Here is a 7522-nt window from a genome sequence, read left to right on the forward strand (position 1 = left end):
GCCTATAAGCATAGAACATAGAATAATAGAGTTGGAAGCAAAGGTGGGATTCAGCCAGTTTGCACCTATTCGGGAGAACCGGTTGGTAACTTTCTAAGCAGTCCGGAGAACCGGTTGTTGGAAGAAATATGTTGTTTTTTCCCCACTTTACAGGGCTAATCCTATAAGGAAGGAAAGATTCTAGTGTTGTTTCTAGCCTAATCTTTATTGCCCTGCTTACAGAAACTGCCTCTCTGGTTAACCCTTATTACATTGTAACAGCTAAGGTGAAGTACTCATCAACGTGAGTTATGTTGAGTTGGCCATGCCCACCCAGTCACATGACCACCAAGCCCCACCTACCCTGCTGGTCATTAGGGCAGAGAACCGGTTGTTAAATTATTTGAATCCCACCACTGGTTGGAAGGAACCTTGGAGGTCTTCTAATCCAACCATCCTGCTGAAGAGCCATCTCTCTCCGGTACGTGAGCCATCACCCGTTGCTGTTCCGGGTTCCGGAGTACTGGCCAGCTGATCTTCATGCATGCAGGAGTGCCAGAAACAGGAAGAGCAGCTGCCCAGTGTGCATGCGCGTCCTAGGAAGATGATCTTCCAGTTTCCAGCACTTCCATGCACACCAACCACCTGGTCTTCACGTGCATGCATGCACCGGAAACCAGAAGATCATCTTCCTGGCATGCACTTGCAGATTGGGCGGCTGCTCTTCTGGTTTCTAGCACACGCACGCACTGGTATAGAACAGTGTTGGTGAACCTTTTCGGCACTGAGTGCCAAAAAGGGAGCGTGCATGTGCAGGGAGCACTGGAAACCGGAAGAGCAGCTGCCCAGCATGCACGCACTGGGAAGCTGAGCTTCCGGTTTCCTGTGTGCATGGGTCACTTGGTCTTCCGGTTTCTGGCTTGCATGTGTGCATGAAGACCAACTGGCTGGCATGCATACATGCACTGGAAACTGGAAGCTCAACTTCCGGACATACACATGCGTGCCAGGGAGCTGCTCTTCCGGTTTCCATGTGTCTGCGTACAAGAAGGTCAGCTGTGCATGTCAGAACCCAGACGAGCAGCGGGTGATGGTTGGCGTGCCCAGAGAGATGGCTCTGCGTCCATAGGTTTGCCATCATGGTCCTAGGACAATGTGATTCTTGTCTAGATCAGGTGTAAGTAACCCGGTAGTCCCCAAACATTTGAGGATTCAACCGTCATCATCCCTGAAGATTGGCCATGTTTGCTAAGGCTAAAGAGAAATTTAATACACCCAGAGGACTCCGTATGTTACATATTTCTGATTTAGATAGTGCCTTTATTGAGTGTCATATAATAAGCAGTTCATAAAACCTCATTCCCAATAAAATTGATGCTGTTTTATGACTGTTGTGCAGGGAAGATAGCATTAGAGTGAGATTTTATAAGACTGAACATTATAGCTCTCTCTGATATCCCCCTATTCAAAGACAGTAGTTTCCGAACATCTTGCTTCCTCTGTGAGCAAAAAAATACATTTTCATGATCACAGAGAAGGAAGGGAAACCGTAAATGTTTCCCCAAAGCACTCAGGAAAATAAGATTATAAAAAGACCCCCCTCTTAAACATTTGCTACACCATTTCTTTCTAAAAATGTACAAAAGGTTAATTAGAAAAATGGCACTGTGGATGGTTGCATGTGCATTTAGCAACTTCAGCCCTTCTTCTGACAAAGTGACTCTGCTCACTGTCACTCATCCTCTTGTACTTCTCATTTGGACTACTGTAACACGCTCTACATGGGACTGCCCTTGAAGAGCCTTCGGAAGCTTCAGCCTGTGCAGAATGGTATTCACTGATAGTTACTCAAAAAGAATAGAATAGAATGAAAGAAGAGAATAGAATGAAAGAATAGAATGAATGAATGAATGAATAAAATAGAATGAAAGAATAGAATAGAAAGAATAGAACAGAACAGAATGAATGAATGAAAGAAGAGAAGAAAATGAAAGAATAGAATAACAGAATTGGAAGGGACCTTGGAGATCTTCTAGTCCAACCCCCTGCCTAGGCAGGAGACCCTACATCATTTCATACAAATGGTTATCCAATCTCTTCCAGTGTTGGAGCAGCCACAACTTCTGGAAGCAAGTTGTTCCATTGATTAATTGTTTCAACTTTCAGGAAATTTTTCCTCAGTTCTAAGTTGCTTCTCTCCTTGACCACTGCTTCGTCTTCTACCCTCAGGTGCTTTGGAGAATAGCTTGACTCCCTCAGCAGCCGCTGAGATATTGGAACACTGCTATCATGTCTTCCCTAGTCCTTCTTTTCATCAGACTTTTCATCAGACTATCCAGTTTATTATTAGTTAATGGCGTTGGACATTCAACCCATGGAACATCCCTAATCCATGAGTTGGAATGGTTGCCAGTGTGTTTCTGGGTGCAATTCAAGGTGCTGGTTGTCACCTTTAAAGCTCTTCATGGCTTGGGGCCACATTATTTGAGGGGCCCTCCTGTGCCAGTTGTTTCTACCTGTCAAAATTGGGTCAACTGGTTGGGTATATTACAGGTCCTGTCAGCCAAAAACTCTTGGCTGGTGGAGATCAGGATACATGTCTTCTCTGCCTTAACACCTGCCCTATGGAATATCCACCCTCCTAAGAGTAGGATGGTCCCAATCCTGTTGGCCTTTCAGAAGGCCTTGAAGACCTGGCTATGTGCCCAGACCTGACATCCCCAGTGTGTGAAGGGCCCCGATTCCTAGTTATGTTGACACTGGCGGATTATAATATCTCTTGGCCGCTATTTGTATTCAATTTCTTTTGTTTTTAATTAACTGTTTTAATTTGTTTTTATTGTGCACCACCCAGAGACATGTGTTGGAGATAAGTGGCCATAGAAATTGACTACCATATTTTTTGGAATATAAGACACACCTTTTTCCCCCCAAAAAAGAAGGTGAAAATCTGGGTGCGGCTTATACACTAAATACAGCATTTTTTGGCATCCCAAAACCCCTTCCCCGTTGCAGAAATGGGTGTGAGGAGGGTTTGGGAGGCTTGCAAAGTGCTCCTGGGGGCTGGGGAGGGCAAAAAAGAGCAAAAAAGGGGCTGGTTTTGCTCGTTTTTGCCCAGCCCCCAGGAGCACTCTACAAGCCTCCAGAAGCCTCTGCAAAGCCCTTTTTTTGCAAATACGGCCTCTTTTTGCAAAAAATGGGCCATTTTTTGCTCATTTTAGGGGGGCCTAGCCCCCAGGCTCTGCAAGCCCTTTTTTTGTGTATGCAAAAAATGAGGTGTGCAGAGGGTTTGGGATGCCTGGAAAAAGCAAAAACTTTTTTTTTCATTTACCTCTTCAAAATCATGGTGCATCTTATACTCCAGTGCGTCTTATAATCCAAAAAATACAGTAAATAAAGAAAGATGCTCCTACTATTTATTTCAACATTATCTTATCTTGATATGATTATTAACATTAACTTCTAGTACATTTTTGTCCTGGTATCAGTACAGCACATTTTCAAATTCTGTAAAGGATTATCACAAAGCTTCAAGGAGGGTTTATAGAAGTTTATTGCTTTGCTTTCTATTTTGCATATGTCACTGAAGGCCTGTTTATAGAGTAAGTAGCCACATACTCTGTTAAATATTTGCTCTTGTGGGAGAGTTTGCCTGTCTCATTCTTAGTACCGCTATGGCAACATATATTAATGATGAATGCTTGATGTATTAAGAATAAATGCCTGACGACTCTGCAAATTACAACATCCTAGGAAGAAATTCACAGGCTTTTTGACAGCTAAGTATTTCACGCAGACACTTGTGGGTTAGACAGGCTAATACAACTTTGAGCTGCAGAATGATTAGATGGATGACCAGCCTGTATCATTCCAAGCAGACATGAAAAGGTGGTGTTTTAATTCTCTTCTATTGTTGATGCTTATGTTACTCTCTAAAAGGGACTCAATGGCTCAGTGGGATCAAGCTTCTAGATCAGAAAGGTCAGCAGTGCAGCTGTTCGAATCCCTAGTGCCGTGTAATGGAGTGAGCCCCCATTATTTGTCCCAGCTTCTGCCAACCTAGCAATTCGAAAGCACATAAAAATGCATGTAGAAAAATAGGGACGATTTCGGTGGGAAGGTAATAGTGTTCCGTGCGCCTTCAGCATTGAGTCATGCCAGCCACATGACCATGGAGACGTCTTCAGACAGTGCTGGCTCTTTGGCTTAGAAATGCAGATGAGCACCGCCCCCTAGAGTCAGAAATGACTAGCACACATGTGCGGGGTAACCTTTATCTTATGTTACTCTCTAATCAATAAAAATATAGTCTATCAAAAAGCAAGGTAGCTTGCTTCATGATATGACAGCTATGAGTAGGAACTACCCTTATCCCCTCCTCCTTCTCTTCATTTAAATATATAAAAATGCCTCTTCCCAATTTCTGATTTTGCTTATTTGTCCTGCATCTTCATTCTGCAGCAACTACTTCAAGGATCTCAATAGGAGAACCCATAGTCTGAACTCCAGATAGATGGACTTCAACTCCCTGAATTTCCCAGTCAGCATATCGATTGGCAGAATCCTGGGAGTTGAAGTCCACACATCTTAAAGTTGCAGAGACTGAGGAATACTAATCTGGGTTAGAAATGGAGGCTACATCCCTAATATGACACACACACACACACACACACACACATGATTTTCCCCACATAAATCAATTCCTTCAATTCCCCTCAAAGGAATAAAACCAGTAAAAGAATGTGGTGCAGAAGCAATCATCTTAGTTTGGAATGAAATTTCTGTTGTGAGTCCAACAAAGGAAAGTCATCGGCATGTTCGGAATTTAAGCCCTTGCTTTTAGATCTTCTGCAAACTGAGCTGGCAGATTTGAAGTTCCACTATGAAGTTCCTTGGGCACATTTCTTCATGGGTATCCATCAACGTCATAAGGCAAATCAGCATAAGCATTTGAAGCACTCAGAATTAGCACAAAGGAAGAATGTGATGGGTGAAAACATAGATGGGAAGACTGAAAATGTTACTAAGTATATAAGAAGAGAAGATTCAAGAAGATGTCCTCCTAGGATGGACATTACATCACTTTGGCCTGTTTGATTCCATCTTTTGCATTCAGAATGACTGGACATCTTTTGTGACTTCTTTAAGAACAATCTGTTGTTTGTTTGTTTGTTTTCCTATCCACACTTTTGATGAAGACATTTAAAGTTCCACGCAGCTGCAGTAACTCAAATTACATTGCTTTTTCGCTTTTAACCTTCATTTTCCCCATCTTTACAAAACTCCAGCTCGCCATACACACAATAGAAAGATCAGCGAGCAAGGCAACCTTAAGATGTAATGAAATTGAGAACATTTTTTTTTCAAAATGGAAAAGGGGCGGAAAATGACCTTGTAAAAAACTCCATGGCAGAGAAAATTGCACTCTGGGGGAGGAAAAAATGAAGAAAAGGGAAACCCAGAGAGAAGTTGGGAGGTGTATGCACAGAATATGGTGAAAAAAACATCAAGATGATAGCTATTCATGAGGCAATAAAAGCGTTACCAGCTTTTTATTTGGGTTGTGTAAAATAAACATTAAAAATATGCACAGCAATGATGGGACCATCGTGGTTATCATCCTGAGATTTTTCAACATAACCTGCAGGCACTCAAGAAGTTGGAATTGGAAGCTGGAAAAAGAGGTGGAGACCCAACAATATGCAAAGATATATACACCATCTGATTGCCCAGATAGTCATGTCCTGGTTCATTCTCCAAAGCTGATTTAAAACTGAGGTATCAATGGGGGACGCAGTAGCTCAGTGGCTAAGATGCTGAGCTTATTGATCAGAAAGGTCAGCAGTTTGGTGGTTCGAATCCCTAGCGCCATGTAATGGAGTGAGCTCCTATTACTTGTCCCAGCTTCTGCCAACTTAGCCATTCGAAAGCAGGTAAAAATGCAAGTAGAAAAATAGGAACCACCTTTGGTGGGAAGGTAACAGCATTCTGTGCACCTTTGGTGTTTAGTCATGCCGGCCACATGACCACGGAGACGTCTTCGGACAGCACTGGCTCTTCAGCTTTGAAACAGACATGAGCACGGCCCCCTAGATTCAGGAATAACTTGCACATATGTATGAGGGGAACCTTTACCTTTATCCTTGGAGTTCTCTGAACTTCATTGCTTTCTTACAGACATTTCATTACCCAAACTAGGTAACACGTCAGTGTTAAATAATGAAACGCCTGCGAGAAACGAACCAATCTCAGGGAGCTCCAAGGATCCCTCATTTTAACCTTGAGCTGCAAATATTCTCCTTTATCCATGATTTAAACTTTCTCCAAGGACTGAGAAAACAGTTGCTGACAGCCTTAGACTGAATGCAACGGGACAATCCCAGATGCCAAAGTTGGGGGAGAAGAGGTTCCCCCCCAAAAAATGTTTTCCTGTGCAACGTTAGATTTTATTTTGGATCTCTAATGTGCAGGAGAAAGAAAGCTCAGCTTCTATTCTGGGGCTTCAGACCAAGATAGAGGAGGAAGAATAGATACATAAGTTTGAAGCACACTGCCCATCACACACGTCTGTCTAGAAACTCAGCTTGTTATGGCCAAAGGTGTTTTTTAAAAGGCAACAAGACTTTGTTTCTCCTTGAAGACGTTTTGCTTCTCATCCAAGAAACTTCTTCAGTTCTCCGCTTCTTCATTTCAGCAGAACTGAAGAAGCTTCTAGGATGAGAAGCGAAATGTCTTCAAGGGGGGGGGGGAAGTCCAGTTGCTGTTTCAAAAAGCACGTTTGGGACAACCCTGACCTGGATGACTGAGAATCTCCATAGACATTCAGCTTACAACTCACTCTTGATTACAGATAAAGAGTTCTCAGCGCTTCTCATCCTGCACTCTGTTATCTATTTTCACTTCTCCCTGATATAGCAACAGTATCCCAAGTCCCAATCCCAAAACCAGAAAAGGAGAAAATAAACTTGTGAGTTGCAGGGATAAAAGTTTTGAGGTTGATACCTCCAACACACTTACGCAGGGTATTGCAATATTTTCCTTTTAGAAATCCCAGGAAGAAATGACTGACAGACGGTGGCAAAATGGAAAAAGCAATAAAGGAATCCATGCTAATCGCACGCATTAATTCTTACATGAGATACTATTTGAGGTTTAATACAAACATTTTCCAAAATCCAGTCCATTTGTTGGAAGGCACCTCTTAGGGATGTTGAGAGCTCATTGATCAAATATGGGCAAACACCCTGTACTTTATGGTGAGATGGGTATAAATATGATTTATAAAAAAAAAAAAACATGAATGATCATGACCATCCTGTCCCAAGCAACCATTTCCTTTCATTTTTATTCTAGGTAAGGCAGGACTAAAATAAAAATTAAGTTTGAAGACGGAGAGGGAGAAGGAGGAAGGGGAGAGGGAGAGAGGGGGGGAGAAGGAGAAAAAGAGATGATACACAGACCACCAAAACGCATGTAGATTTGAGTCACTTTCATCTGCTTAATTGATGGGAGAATTGTTGGGAGAATAAGCCAGAGAAAAGCT

General features: G+C 42.5%; 1 protein-coding gene across 1 annotated transcript in view; it reads right to left on the reverse strand.

Moving 5' to 3' along the window:
• Positions 1-7522, reverse strand: part of LDB3 (LIM domain binding 3) — a 138618-nt gene that overhangs the window by 130719 nt on the left and 377 nt on the right. The window lies entirely within an intron of this gene.

The sequence above is a fragment of the Thamnophis elegans genome, chromosome 15 (assembly GCF_009769535.1).
Source record: "Thamnophis elegans isolate rThaEle1 chromosome 15, rThaEle1.pri, whole genome shotgun sequence".
Lineage (NCBI taxonomy): Eukaryota > Metazoa > Chordata > Lepidosauria > Squamata > Colubridae > Thamnophis > Thamnophis elegans.